The sequence below is a fragment of the Aotus nancymaae genome, unplaced genomic scaffold (genome assembly GCF_030222135.1).
Source record: "Aotus nancymaae isolate 86718 unplaced genomic scaffold, 86718_ANA_hifiasm-v0.15.2.pri h1tg000036l, whole genome shotgun sequence".
Lineage (NCBI taxonomy): Eukaryota > Metazoa > Chordata > Mammalia > Primates > Aotidae > Aotus > Aotus nancymaae.
In genome coordinates this window covers 23,319,475-23,334,315 of record NW_026988450.1, presented here as the reverse complement: position 1 = coordinate 23,334,315, position 14,841 = coordinate 23,319,475, and the positions used below count along the sequence as shown (strand labels likewise).

Below are 14,841 nucleotides of genomic sequence, written 5' to 3'. Positions count from 1 at the left end.
AATTTCAAGTTAAGGTGACATGAAGGCACTGTTTTTATCACTGTTTTACTCATGAGGAGTTGACACTTCCTTGACTGGATTTGCCTAGGGTCCTCTAGTGGGTAGAGGGAGGAGACAAGATTGGAACCCGACCCAATTCTTCCCTCCCTAAATCCAGGCTTTCTGGTTCCCAGGAGCGCACCTTCCCACAAGTGCTGAGGCGGTGCCTGCTGAGTCTGCTTTGATCACACGGAGGAAACTCGCTTCCCCCCAAAACTTTTTTGCATCTGCTTGTCCTTTTGTCTGAAGTCTGTGAGGTTTGTTCTTGGGTTCGTGCCAAGTTTAAAAGGAAGAAACTGAGGCCAACACAAGAAGATCTAATATGAAAGGCTTATTCAGGCTCCTGGGCGAGGTTCTGCAGTCCAACAGGAGGAGCCAGAGAAGTCGCACGGACTCCTCTCAGACCTGGGGTTTTATAGGGAGTGAAGGAGCTTGATTGGTTGTGGAGAGCAGGACTACTATTGGGTAAGGTTACAAGCCTTTGTTTGCATACAGGACTTGGCTGCTATTGGTTAGAATTACTCGGCTGCTATTGGCTAGAAAGACTCAGCTGCTATTGGCTAGAAAGATTCGGCTGCTATTGGCTAAAATCACAAGACCCTGCTTGCATACTGGGTTCTTTAAGGGAAAGCCAGGCTGTGCGAGAAGGGGAAAAGGGAACTTGTCCGAGCTTTCAGGAAAAAGGGGGTGGAGGTGTGCGTCTGCGCTCCCGGCGAGGCAATCGGCCTTACAAAGTCCCCCTCAGCCCCATCTCTGTTGGCCTCCACCCCTGCAGGTGCCCTCGCTGGGTGGGCTCACTGTTTATTCCCGCACCTGACCTGGATGGAGCGGTGCTCTTTACCTTGTTCCTGGTAAGGAGTTTTCCTCCAGAAAATCCCAGTTAAAATGCAAATGTGTTGCCTGGCAGAGACGCCTGGAGTTCGTGCATTGGTTCCTTCGTGGAGCGCAGGATTCTGAGGGTTGAGACTTGATGGGACTGAAGGACACAGTCGGGGGAGCTGCAGTGGGCCCTGGGGAGCTCAAGCGCAGGATGGAGGATACCAACAACCGTGGAAGAGGGCAGAGGAAGCGGTCCTGCTCCAGGGAGAGACTGAGATAGAATGGGCACCATCCTCTTCAGCAGCACCCTGGGGCGTCTGGCCCTCGAGGCACAGTGAACCTGGCCACCTCATAGACAATGGGTGAGGCCCACTGGTGAAGTCCAAGGCTGGATTCTCCCCAGTCCTGGAAAAAGGCAAAAAGAGCAGGTTTTCCCGAGAGGGCCCTAGGAGCAAGCTTAGCTACCCACTGGTCCTCTCCTACTCAGGGAAGGGTCCCCCTGCCACTTATAGGACAGTAAATCGAGAAAGGATCCATCTCTCACCCCACCCACCCCAAGTTCATCAAGCAGCCCTGCACCCCTTCCGGAGGCAAGGTGTACTGTACACAGTGATAGAATCACACTCTACAGATCATTCCCTGCTTCACCTTTTCCATTGAAATATATCAGACCTGGCACTGTCAATGACAGAGGTGTGCTGTCATCTAGCTGCATTATATTTCATCACGTCACATAAGCCAGTTGCCAACTCCTGAATTACAGACTGTTTCCAATCTTTTGCTGCTGCAAATACTGCCACACCCAGCTTCGAGTACCAGTTTCTTGTGTACATTCCGTGAACCACTGCTCTTGCTGACCACAGCTTGTCCTTAGGAAGAGAGAGAACAGGAATGAGTTTTCCTGGGCAAAGGGGCTTCACTTTGGAAACTCAGCCTTAAGCTGCCCTCCAAGCCATGCCAAGGCAGCAGGTGAATCATTTCACCCAGATTTCTGAGCCAACCTCAGTGAGAATGACCATGAATGAGAATCTCACCCCAGTCAGGCCAGCCTCTCACCTCTTGTTCCGGGGAACGGAGGCAAACCTGCATCATTTTCTGTAATGCCACAGGAAATCCCCAGATAAGGCAGACACCCCGATGCCTCACAGGAGGCACTCCCACAGAGATATAAACGGATGAGTGCTTTCTTCATCACAGCTCGCAGTTCTCAATAGCCCTCCAGGGCTGCCAAAAAACCTCCCTTAGCTCATTGCTGCTTCTGCCGCAGCCAGACACAGCACTTCCTAGAAAATCGTCATTCCGTTTACTGTTTATTCTTGGGGCGGATTACTGTTTCCCATAAACTCTCGCAGCCTTAAAGGTAGAGTTTCGGTAAATCTCATCAGATGCCTACATGAAGTGGAAAAGACTCCCTTTATTTTTAATGTGCCAGAGAAAAGGAAAGCATTACCCTATTTTTTAGTAAGTGACAAAAGCCAGCAATGGACGATTCTAGCTGGGGGACCTGGTGCTGCTTTACAATTGCTATCCCTATTTCTCTAAAAGGCCAGGGCACTACCTGGCATGTAAAGATGTCAGGAGGACTGTTCCTTCATTACACTTTGGAGTACATGAATTTCTCACTCTCGCCATCAACAGTTTGCATTTTTGTCAAATCTGTAAATCACTCACAAGAAGCTCCTTATTGGGCAGGGCGTGGTGGCTCACATCTGTAATCCCAGCACTTTGGGAGGCCAAGGCGGGCAAATCATGAGGTCAGGAGTTCGAGACCAGCCTGGCCAACATGGTGAAAACCCGTCTCTACAAAAAATACAAAAAAGTAGCTGGGTGTAGTGGTGGGCGCCTGTAATCCCAGCTATGTGGGAGGCTGAGGCAGGAGAATCTCTTGAACCCAGGAAGCGGAGGTTGCGTGAGATCACGCCACTGCACTCCAGCCTGAGCGACAGAGTAAGACTCTGTAAAAAAAAAAAAAAAAGTCCTTATTATTTTCAATGACTTTTTGTTAACATATTTTTATCCCAATCAATATTTGAAATAATGGGCTTAGAGTGCTAGTTGTTTTTTTTTTTTTTTTCCCTAATGCCCATATCAAAACGTAAAATGTTACATGGCACCTAGAATGCTCTGGAGCCTGGAGTAGTGGCACACTCTGCTAAATGCTGGACTGTATTGGATCCCAGATTCTAGCCTTCTAGCAGGGTGATTCCAGAGGCTAACACATGTCGACTACCTTTCAGATATGGAGATACCTTCATCTGTCTTTGCTTTTATGTGCATTTAATGTGCCACAGATTCAGAAAATGGGATTTAGGAGAGGTAGAGAAATTGTCTACTTTTCAAAAGACAGAGGTGCTTAATGGAAACCCCATAGGTCCAGGTACACATCTTAGTGACATTAGACAAGGTGCCTCGTTTGTAGAGGGGGCATGTTAAGAGCCACTTTATAAAACAGAACAAAGATTAAATGAGATAATAGACACAAAGTGCCTGATTGAGGAAAGGTATTCACAGTCCATGGCAGCCAGCGTGACCTTCAGTGCAGGTCTGGGTGTAACAATCCCACACGCGGAGACAGATCCAGGTCTTCCCGATGTTCATACCTGACCCAAGGCCGGGTCTTGCCTCTGTCACTTGCCATCCATGTGATCTGGGGCAGTAACTTAGGGATTCTCAACTTCAACTGTACCATGAGGCTAACAATGTCTATCCACAGGACTGCTGAAAGGACCACGCAACACACACAGGGAAGCACCCAGGCACGCAGTAGGCCCACCTTTAATGTAACTGAGCTTTGAGCCGTGTGCCAGGATTAGTAGGCATCTGGGTGCTAGGAAGCTGGGTTCCTTCCTTCTTTGCCTTCTGAGAATAGGGGGCAAAGCGAGGGAGTTGTGATAACATTTCTGTCTCATGGTCCCAGGGGACTGTGGCATTGATATAAAATGTCCATTCTAGATTCATGATCACAGCAGTGGAGGATGGTGGGCATTTGGGGACTCTCTTATGATGATCTAAGTTTAAATGTAGTCAGATTCATTGTGAGTGGGAATGGGGGAGACAGAGAACACTCAGGAATACCAGGAGGGTATCAAGCATCCCTCCCACCTGGCTCTATCTTCCTTAACAATCACCACGCGGCGTGGGGTCCTGCCCTCCCTGTGGGATCCAGGCGTGGTGGTGGTGGACAGGGTGGGGAATGGGAGGGCTTGCACCCGGCTGAGCTCCTGCAGCTCCCACACAGTTGGCCACCCTTAGAAAATGCGCTCAGAGTGCTGCTGAGAAAACAACTCTGCTTCCTGCAGAGACTTCAAAAACCCACACCCTGTCTACCGCTGCACATTTTTGCAGCTGAAGGAGAAACTGCTGGAAATTAGGAGTTTCCCTGATGTCATCAGGATGATGCCGACTGTGTTCTTCTGGAGACATCAGGGAGTTGGCTCAGGAAGGGCTGGGTGGGAAGTGATGCAGCTTCGGACCAAGGCTCTGGGCTCTTCACAAAGGGAGGTGAGGTGGGGCCTCAGGGTTCCAAGTTGGCTGAACTTTCACCTACCCTTAATGGCAAGAGTTCTAGTCCTAAGAGTAAAGGGAGAGAAGAGTAGAGATTTAGAGAAAGGGATGAGCAGAGCAGGTAGGGCCATGGAAGAGCCTCTTCGACCTTGCTGTCTTCCTTCACTCTACACATCCTCTTCCAAAAAGGTGACATCTTTGTCCTACTGACCATCTTGGTGTTTCTAATTCCCTTTCTTTAACTCCTTTTTTATCATTTAGAGTTGCCCAGAGCAGTAAAATGAACAACGACTCCTTTGGAGAAATAGCTGATTCCTGCTGGGTTAGAATGTGTCCAAGATGAGCTTTGCACACGTGATTTTGCCAGAAAGCAGGAAAGCTCTAAAAAACTGGTCCAGAAGCCAGCTGGAGAGTCCTGCTGGCTAAAGATGGTTCATTTTTAACATCATGAAAGAATAATGACTGCAATATATGGAAAGGTAGTAAATGTAGAAATCCATGAGTTCATGATGATCAAAAGAGACTCCTCATTGATCACCATTAGAGGTTGTTTGGGTATCAACTCATTTCTCTAAAAATTGACAGAGAGGACAAGCATCTATCCCACCTTTCCTGTGTGAATTATGGTTCAGAGTACCCAAAGAGCCAACAAGGTAAACATCATTTTCATGTAAGAATTTCCCCTAATAAATGCAGAAAGAATGACAGAATGAGAAAATCATGAGTTTGCAGTCCCTAGTGAAACAATGGATTTAGAAATGATCATCAGTTGATATTGATGGTGTGGTGGTGGGCATCTGTAATCTCAGCTACTTGGGAGGCTGAGGCAGGAGAATCTCCTGCACCCAGGATGCAGAAGCTACAGTGAGCCGAGACTGTGTCACTGCACTCCAGCCTGGGCAACAGAGTGAGACTCTGTCTCAAACAAACAAGCAAGCAAACAAGCAAGCAAGCACTATTCATAGTATTTAACAGAGATGACCAAGGTTCACATCCTGCTTCTGGTGCTTACCTACCTGTGCATTTATATTATTTATTTATTTAGAGACAGAGTCTCACTCTGTTGCCCAGGCTGGGGTGCAGTGGCAGTGCAATCTCAGCTCACTGCCACCTCCATCTCCCAGGTTCAAGTGGTTCTCCTGCCTCAGCCTTCTGAGTAGCTGGGACTACAGGTGCCCACCACCATGTTCACCTAATTTTTGTATTGTTAGTAAAGACAGTGTTTCACCTTGTTGGCCAGGCTTGTCTCGAACTCCTGATCTCAGGTGATTTGCCTGCCTCAGTCTCCCAAAGTGCTGGGATTACAGGCATGAGCCACCACGGCTAGCTGACAGAGAACTTTAAAACAGGAACTACACAGCAACACCCATGAAATATTTGTTGCTCATAAAACCTTTAAAATGGAATCTATTGAAGCCCCTAGATCTGCCCTATCCAATCTGGTAGCCACAGGTGGCCCTTGAACATTTGAGATGTGGCTATTCTGCACTGAGATATGCTTTAAGTGCACAATACATACCTGATTTTGAAGAATATAAAAGAAAGAGAATATAAAATATCTTATCTATAATTTTTTATATTAATCACACTTTGAAATGATAATATTTTGGCTGTTTCACATTAAATAAGTTATTAAAGTAATTTCATCTATTTCTTTTAACTTTTAAAACAGAATGTTTAAAATTAAATATGTGGTTCAAATTATATTTCTGTTGAACAGCACTGCTCTAAATATAACGTCACAGTTTATAGAAATACTGGTGGTAATGGAACTAGTTAACACCAAAAGGAAATAAGTCCAGAATGTGGGGCAATTCCACCAGCTAAACTATTTACTTCCTACAACAAATAAATGGTATTAGAACAAATAGGGAAGAGGGGTGGTTTCAGATTAAAATAAATATAACCACCAAATGCAGAATACGAATCTTGTTTGCCTCCTGAACAACTAGTTATAAAAAGACACTTTTGAAGCAATCCGGGAAATCTGAACACTGAGACTGGGTGTTAGATCGTATTAAAGGCCTATTGTTTATTTTGTTAGAGGTAATAACAGTATTACAGCTATGTTTTTAAAGATGTGCTTATCTCTTAGGAGCGCGTAGCCAAGCGTTTGTGGGTGGAATCATGTGTCCTCTGGGATTTGCTTTAGAAGGTTCAGAGTAAGAAGGTGTGGTGGATGGGGAAAACCAGGCCAACAAGATGTTGATTACTATTGAAACAAGGTGTTGAGGCTATGGAGTTCATTACATTTTTCTTTCTACTTTGTGGTTCAAATTATATTTCTGCTGAACAGCACTGCTCTAAATATAACGTCACAGTTTATAGAAAATACTGGTGGTAATGGGACTAGTTGACACCAAAAGGAAATAAGTCCAGAGTGTGGGGCAATTCCACCAGATAAACTATTTACTTCCTACAACAAATAAATGGTATTAAAACAAATAGGGAAGAGGAGTGGTTTAGAACTTTACACATTGAAAAGTTCTAAAATTTAACTATAAATATATAACATGTATCTATATACTATATAATGCTATATTTAATAATAAAAGTGTATTTTTATATAATAAGTTATAATGAATTTTGATGCCTCCAAAGCCATTTTTATTTTTAACACCTGGAAAAGGTAAAAGCATGATTGGTTTGTCGGGTGAAGAGTCATGAGCCCTTAGAAGGTGGAGTCCAGGCCGGGCAAGGTGAGTCACACCTGTAATGCCAGCACTTTGGGAGGCCGAGGTGGGCCAATCACCTGAGGTTGGGAGTTCAAGATCAGCCTGACCAACATGGAGAAACCCCGTCTCTACTGAAAATACAAAATTAGCCAGGTATGGTGGCACATGCCTGTATTCCCAGCTACTTGGGAGGCTGAGGCAGGAGAATCGCTTGAACCCGGAGGCGGAGATTTCAGTGAGCCAAGATTGCGCCATTGCACTCCAGTCTGAGCAACAAGAGCAAAACTCCACCTCAAAAAAAACAACCAACCAACTAAAAAAAAAAAATACAAATAAAACAAAACGGTGGAGTCCAAAGGGACTGGGGAGGAAGCCTGAAAAGGCCAGTGCTCCACTCTGCCCTGCCATAGCAGGTTGCACCTGTTTCCCATGAGGCGCTCAGGCTGACCAGGGCCAGTTCAAAGACACAGGATTCCGGAGGAGGGAGAGGGCTGGCAGGGCCCGGGACCATCTAAAGGCCTGAGACGCACTTGCAGGTCTGCCGGGTCAGGCCAGCCAGGTGCCTGGATGGGCCTCACAGGTGGGCACTGGGTCCCAGGGCCTGGCCTGTTCATGGTGTACCTGGAGGTATCTAGGGCCAAAATTCACAAGAGAGGATGAATAATCCCACTTTCAGTTTGCTGATTTCCTACAAGCTGTAACTGCCAAGGATCAGATATCCATGAACAGCATGTTGTGGAGAACCAACACTGAGTAGGAGAAGAATCTAGAAGGTGGCGGCAGCTGGGATCACCGGGCTGTAATAATTCCCAGCACATCTTTCCCCACCAGGGAGAAAACCGCCCTAGCGATGGCACGTGACTTTCTTTTTGGTAGTGAGAGGGTGGAGCTAAAAATGTAGTCCTGATTTTGAAGAACATAAAATATTTAAATTTTTTACATTAATCACATTTTGAAATGATAGTAGTTTGTTCTTAATTGTATCTGTTGTGGGAGACCCTGACTGACTACTGAACCCTCCTCCTCCCTCCAGACCTTTAATCAAGTTACCCTTGAGGTACTCATTATAGTAACTCTTCATTTTTATTCTGTGTTAAGCATTAGCTCTAGGAAGGCAAAACCATTTTCCTAGTCTCAAGTTCTGATGGTATCTTAGTCTCATTATGCTGTTTTAACAAAACACCACACATTGGGTAATTTATAAACAATAAATATTGATTTCTCATGGTTCTAGAGGCTGGATAGTTCAAAATCTAGGTGCCAGAAGGTTTGGTGTCTGATGAAGGCTGCTCTTTGTTTCCAAGATGGCACCTTGTTCCCTCTGTCCTTACATGGAAGAAGGTGAAAGACTGAAAAGGAGCAGAAGCAGTGTGAAGCCTCCTTATAAGGCATTAATACCATTCATGAGGGCAGAGCCCTCCGCCCCATCACCTGAAGGCCCTACCTTCTGATATGATTGCACTGGGGATTAAGTTACAGTGTGGCTGGGCACGGTGGCTCACACCTGTAAGCCCAGCACTTTGGGAGGCTGAGGTGGGCGGATCATCTGAGGTCAGGAGTTCGAGACCAGCCTGACCAATATGGTGAAACCCCATCTTTGAAAAAAGAATTAAAAATTTTTTTAATTAAAAAAAAAATTACAGCATGAATTTTGGAGTGAGTACCAACATTCAAACTGTAGCAGATGGGATCCCTCATGTTACACCTTCAGGGTGCAGACAAGGGACTAAAGGTGAACTTTATCCCGTTCATGATTTCCGCAGCATAATAGTCATGGAGTTGCACAAGTGGGGACTGTGTTTACTCTTACCTCATCTGTTGACTAACTGTGTGATCTTGAGCAAATATCCCCTCAAATCCTTGGGTTCTTAAAAGTACATGGCTGACCGGGCACGGTGGCTCACGCCTGTGATCCCAGCACTTTGGAAGGTTGAGGTGGGTGGCTCACTTGAGGTCAGGAGTTCAAGACCAGCCTGGCCAACATGATAAAACGCTGTTTCTACTAAAAATACAAAAATTAGCAGAGCATGGTGGCAGGTGCCTGTAATCTTAGCTACTTGGGAGGCTGAGGCAGGAGAATTGCTTGAACCTGGGAGGCGGATGTTGCAGTGAGCTGAGATCATGCCATTGCACTCCAGCCTGGGTAACAAGTACATGCCCTTGACATGATCACAAAACACCAGTCACACAGAGCATCTACTACCGTGCCTGGCACCTAGTGGGTACTTGATAAATGAGCGTGCTAGCCGTTGTGTTATTATTATAGGTGCAACTTAGAGTTGGTCCTGGCTAAATAGGTTTTGCTTATAGAGGCTAAACTATATGCCAAACCCAGGAAGCTTAGGTCTGTACACTCCACATGCAGATCTAAAGCATTTCTTAAGAGATTTAAAAATGGGACCAGGGCCAGGCATGGTGGCTCATGCCTGTAATCCCAGCACTTTGGGAGGCCAAGGTGGGTGGATCACAAAGTCAAGAGTTCAAGACCAGCCTGACCAAGATGGTGAAACCCCATCTCTACTAAAAATACAAAATTAGCTGGGCGCAATGGCAGGTGCCTGTAATCCCAGCTACTTGGGAGGCTGAGGGAGGAGAATCACTTGAACCTGGGAGGCGGAGGTTGCAGTGAGCCGAGATTGTGCCACTGTATTCCAGCCTGGGCGACAGAGTAAGACTGACAGAGTAAGATTTTTTTTTCTCAAAAGAAAAAAAAGTACAAAAATTAGCTGGGCATGGTGGTATACACCTGTAGTCCCAGCTACTCAGGAGGCTGAGGCAGGAGAATTGCTGAAACTCAGGGGGCGGAGGTTGCAGTGAGTTGAGATCATACCCCTGTACTCCAGCCTGGGTGACAGAGTGAAATTCCATCACAAAAAAAAAAAGAGAGAGAGAGAGCAGACTGTGGAATACCTACACACACACACACACACACACACACACACACACACACCGATAAACGAGGTGTATTTGACATGCCCACTCTGCTTGTTTCTCTGCAATTTTATGGGGCTGCAGGGATGGGGAAATGGAAGTTGCCTTTGACCTGACCCATGGCAGCCACTCATAATACAGGCAGCCTGTATTCCACAGGATTCACTCCTCTTCTTTTTTCCCAGCAACTTGTCTGTATGAGTCCTAAAAGCCTCCCCATACAGCTGCCACCTTCCCTAGCTGTCCCCCGGGAAGGATGGTATTTGATGACTGATATTGCTCAGTGGGTTACCCTCCAAGAGATGTTTGCTTTTGAGCTCAGCATAAAGCCTCAGTTAGCTCGAAGTAATAAACCTATAAGGATTCCTGTCAGAATCCCCAAGTGCCTGGCACCTAGTAGGTGCTCAAGAAATACTTATTAAGTGATAAATGGAGGGGATTTTCAGGCACTGTTGTGAATTCCTGAGGGGCATCCTTAGGCCTGGGGACTTTCCTGGGACCATTCCAATCACCCCACAGAGGGTGCTTTCCCGTGCAGTCATTCAGAATGCCCGCCCTGAGCATGGGTTCCAGACCAGGATTTCCTTCATGGTTGAGGCCGTCTCTAGTGGGGGCTTTAGGCGCCTGCTCGTTTCACGGTGCTTTAGCGCCATTAAAGCTCTGCTTCAGAGGGCTGGGGTCCCAGGGGGTGTGAGAGAAAGCTCACCACTTAAGTCTTTTATGCTTTGGCTGCCCAGGCCTGGAAAAATGCCCTTGGGACTGATCCTGAAGTGCAGGAGGATAAGTTAAATGGCTTAATAGATCCTGGCAGTCTCGGAAAGGACTAATGGCTCAGCATTAATTGTGTACATAGAGTGCAGATGAATCTCTGAAAAGGTATTTCAGATTTGCCTGTTCAGCTCTCACTGGCTTCAAAGCATCACATCAGTCGACTCTCAAACGATGCTGATTATTAAAGAAATACGAATACTGGTATTTGGAAATTTACATGGACCTTCATATTTCTGGTGCCCTTGTTTGTCCCCTCAGCAACAAACTGAGTACCACTATGTGGCGGCACTGTGCAGGGGGCTAGAGATAGATGAAGTTCCTGTCTCTGTCCCCACACACCTCTATTCTGGAAGGCAGAGGTTGGGAATTTGAAAACAATGAGACAACTGCTGGGTTGGAGGTCGATCCCAGGAAGACACAGAGGAAGGAGGAGGCCGGGGCTCCGCCTGGATGGTAGGTGGCAATGGAGGCTTCCTGGGTGGGTGGGGACCGGGGCATGTGCCAGACCTCCAAGGCAGGCAAACAAAGGCTCTGGCCGAGGGAGTAGCGTGTGACTCACGCAGGGGGTTGGATGCAGAGCATACATGAGCTGGAGGGAGGAGGGGGCTAGGCGAGGTAGGCAGGAGTAAGATAACACAGAGCCAATGAGCTCTTAGGGGAGCTCTGCCAGCACTGTGATGTGACAGTGAGTCACTGCAGGACTGGAACATGGACATGACGTGTGCAGCTTTGGGCTGTGAAAAAGACGTCACTGAGAGTGCAAAAAACACCTGTGAAAGAGGCTGGCATCCAGGGGTGGAAACTTCTTTTGAGGGCGTGAACCAGGATGTGAAGCAGCATTTGAATTCTTGCTGCTCTCTGCTGGAGCAGTGGGATATCGGGCGGCTCACTTAACCTCTCTGAGCTCCTTCCTCAAGGGAAGGAGAAAATGAAAAGATGTCTAAAAAAGTGTATCTCTGCCGGGCGCGGTGGCTCAAGCCTGTAATCCCAGCACTTTGGGAGGCCGAGGCGGGTGGATCACGAGGTCAAGAGATCGAGACCAGCCTGGTCAACATGGTGAAACCCCGTCTCTACTAATACAAAGAATTAGCTGGGCATGGTGGCGCGTGCCTGTAATCCCAGCTACTCAGGAGGCTGAGGCAGGAGAATTGCCTAAACCCAGGAGGCAGAAGTTGCGGTGAGCCGAGATAGCGCCATTGCACTCCAGCCTGGGTAACGAGCGAAACTCCGTCTCAAAAAAAAAAAAAAAAAAAAAAAAAAAGTGTATCTCAGGCACTTTGGTTGTAAGTGACACACAGAAAATCATCTTTTTTTTTTTTTTTGAGACAGAGTCTCACTCTATCCCCCAGGCTGGATTGCAGTGGTGCCATCTCGGCTCACTGCAACCTCCGCCTCCCAGCTTCAAGTGATACTTGTGCATCAACCTCCGGAGTCGCTGGGACCACAGGTGCGCGCCACCATGCCTAGCTAATTTTTGTATTTTTAGTAGAGACGGGGTTTCACCATGTTGGCCAGGCTGGTCTTGAACTCCTGACCTCAAGTGATCTGCCTGCCTCAGCCTCTTAAATTGCTGGGATTACAGGTGTGAGCCACTACCCCTGAACCAGAAAACCATCTTGAACCAATTCGGTCAAAAGGAAGAATTTATGGGTGATCTCCTGTTGCCCTGGAAGAGGCAGGGGCATGGCGGCCCTCAGGGTAGCAGGAACAGTTGCTGCAGGAGACTCTCTCTCCATCCTTCCCATTCCTGCTCCCCTCTGAGCACTGGTACCATATTCCTCCCTGGAAATATGGCCGGCTACTGTTCACAGAGCTTCAGCACTGAAGAGACTGTGTCTCCTTCTGTAGTTTCCAATGGACAAATCCTGGAAAGAACTATGACTGGCCAGGTTGTGGCTGGGTCCTCTCCCATTAACTAGTCAATTTGGACAGTGGGCAAAATACCACGATTGACTCAACTCGAGTCTTGTGGCCTCACTTCAGTCAATTAAATGTGACCGGGGAGCAACAGCTTAGAAACTGTGATGGCTCCCATTGAAAACATAAGATTGGAGTGTGGGAAAGTGTTTCCTAAATGTATGAGTGCTAGGGGGTTGCTATAGGCTGAATGTTTGTAGGCCCCTACGTTTGATACATTGAAGCCCTAAACAATGTGTTGGGTGCCTTTGGGTGATAATTAGGGTTTGATGAGATCTTGGCTGGTATCCTCAAAATGGGATTTGTGCCTTTTTAAGAAGAGGAGATTTCCTCACATACACCAAAGGAAGGTCATAAAAGAACACAGCGAAAAATCATCCACAAGCCAGAAAGAGGCTCTTCCAAGAACCAAATCTGCCAGTATCTTCATCTTAGACCTCCCAGCCTCCAGAATTGGGAAGTAAACATCTGTTGTTTAAGCCACACAGTCTATGGTATTTTTATAATAGCTCAAGCTAAGACAGGGGTGCAATCCCAGAAAATGAGAGATGCTGGGCAGATAAAACTGGGTCAGCATTACAAAATACTTTGTAGATGTAAAACATTATACAAATATTAGATATTGAAGATACTGTTCCATCTTTGAGAGTGGTACTTTTTTGGGGTCGTCTCTCTAGTTTCAGTGTGTAGAATAGTTACTGACACATAGTAGGGACTTTGTAACACATGGTACTGAGTTAGTGAATGCCATAGATTGAATTAGTGGATAGTCAGTGGACAGCATAACAGGCAGAGGAGTCCAGCTTTATTAGATATTAGGTTCTAAAGTCCACACAGGCCGAGTGCAGTGGCTCACATCTGTAATCCCAACACTTGGCAGGCTGAGGTGGGAGGATTGCTTGAGCCCAGGAGTTCAAGACCAGCCTGAGCAACATAGCAAGACCCTGTATCTATTAAAAAATCATTTGACAGTTATTTTAAAATTAGCTAAGTATGGTGGAGCATGCCTGAAAATTTCCAGCTGCACGAGAGGCTGAGGCAGGAGGATTGCTTGAGCCTAGGAGGTTGAGGCTGCAGTGAGCCGTGATAGTGCCACTGCACTGCAGCCTAGGCAACAGAGCGAGACCCTGTCTCAAAAGAATAAATAACTAAGATGTGGAAATCACATGTAATCAACATAACCCTTGAAAACTCCCTAGGGAGGTGCCATGTTGAAAAACTACATACCATCACTCAGTAAGTTTGATAGAACCGTTTTTCCCTCCAAATTGGAACACATTGCTGTTTCCTGTGGTCAAACACCAGAGGAAGCAGTTGGCTTTTATTTAAGCGTGATGGTTTATGAGAAAATACATCAACAGCAGAATCTCACTTAGCATGGGGAGATGCCTGGGAGGAAACAGAAGATTCACTTACCCCATCTCAGGCTCTCTCTGGGCGGGGCTCATTGAGTCGAATGGCAGGTGGACTTTCATCCTCTAGAATGTGCATACAGTGAGTTAGGAGGCCTGTCTGTCCTGGTCACTACAGATTCTCCAATGCCTATCACGGTGCCTGGCATACAGTAAGCCTGCACTAATGACATATCAAAGGAATGATCTCGCTGCACAAGGCACCATGCTTGGTACTGAAGAGGTGGGATGAGATCTGTGAAACTAGCCTTTCCTCGGGGCATGGCCAGCCTAATAATAAGAAAGGTAAAACATGAAATACCTGAAGAGACATGAAATGACAATAGCACCCAGCTGGAAGTGTCAGTAAATAATAGAAGAAAAAGTTCTGGGGGACTCTCAGATAAAGTAGGACCTACCTCTAGGGACCGTTCTCCTGATTTTGCTCTAACTCCCTCTTGTTTGCTTCCCATTCATCCAGAGAGGTTTTTACTTTCCTGCAGCCTGGGGCATGCTCAAGCCCAAGGGTTTACTTCACATATATGCTGATGCCTGGAGCCATCTGCTTTGGGACCCATTTACTCAGGGATGTGCCTGAGTGAGGAGGCATGACAATAGGTCTGGACTTGGTGACCCCTTGGGGGAAAGGGTCTTACATTCCTCCTTCCCACTGCCCATCTACCACTGCTTTGTGGAGTAGGACTTCAGGCTATCCCAGCTCTCACCTGAGTGTCCTAATTCCAGAGCAGAGCTACTGGGGACAGTCACCACCTTCGTCCTCACGAGCCTGCCCA

At 46.8% G+C, this 14,841-nt stretch overlaps 1 long non-coding RNA gene across 1 annotated transcript; it reads right to left on the bottom strand.

Moving 5' to 3' along the window:
- Nucleotides 1-1,006: 1,006 nt before the first annotated feature.
- LOC105724823 (uncharacterized) lies at nucleotides 1,007-2,146 on the bottom strand. Its single transcript, XR_001109116.2, has 3 exons — nucleotides 1,915-2,146; nucleotides 1,531-1,727; nucleotides 1,007-1,263 (listed from the first exon to the last, which is right to left on the bottom strand). It is a non-coding gene; the product is annotated as an uncharacterized LOC105724823 (long non-coding RNA).
- Between the last annotated feature and the right edge of the window lie 12,695 nt (nucleotides 2,147-14,841).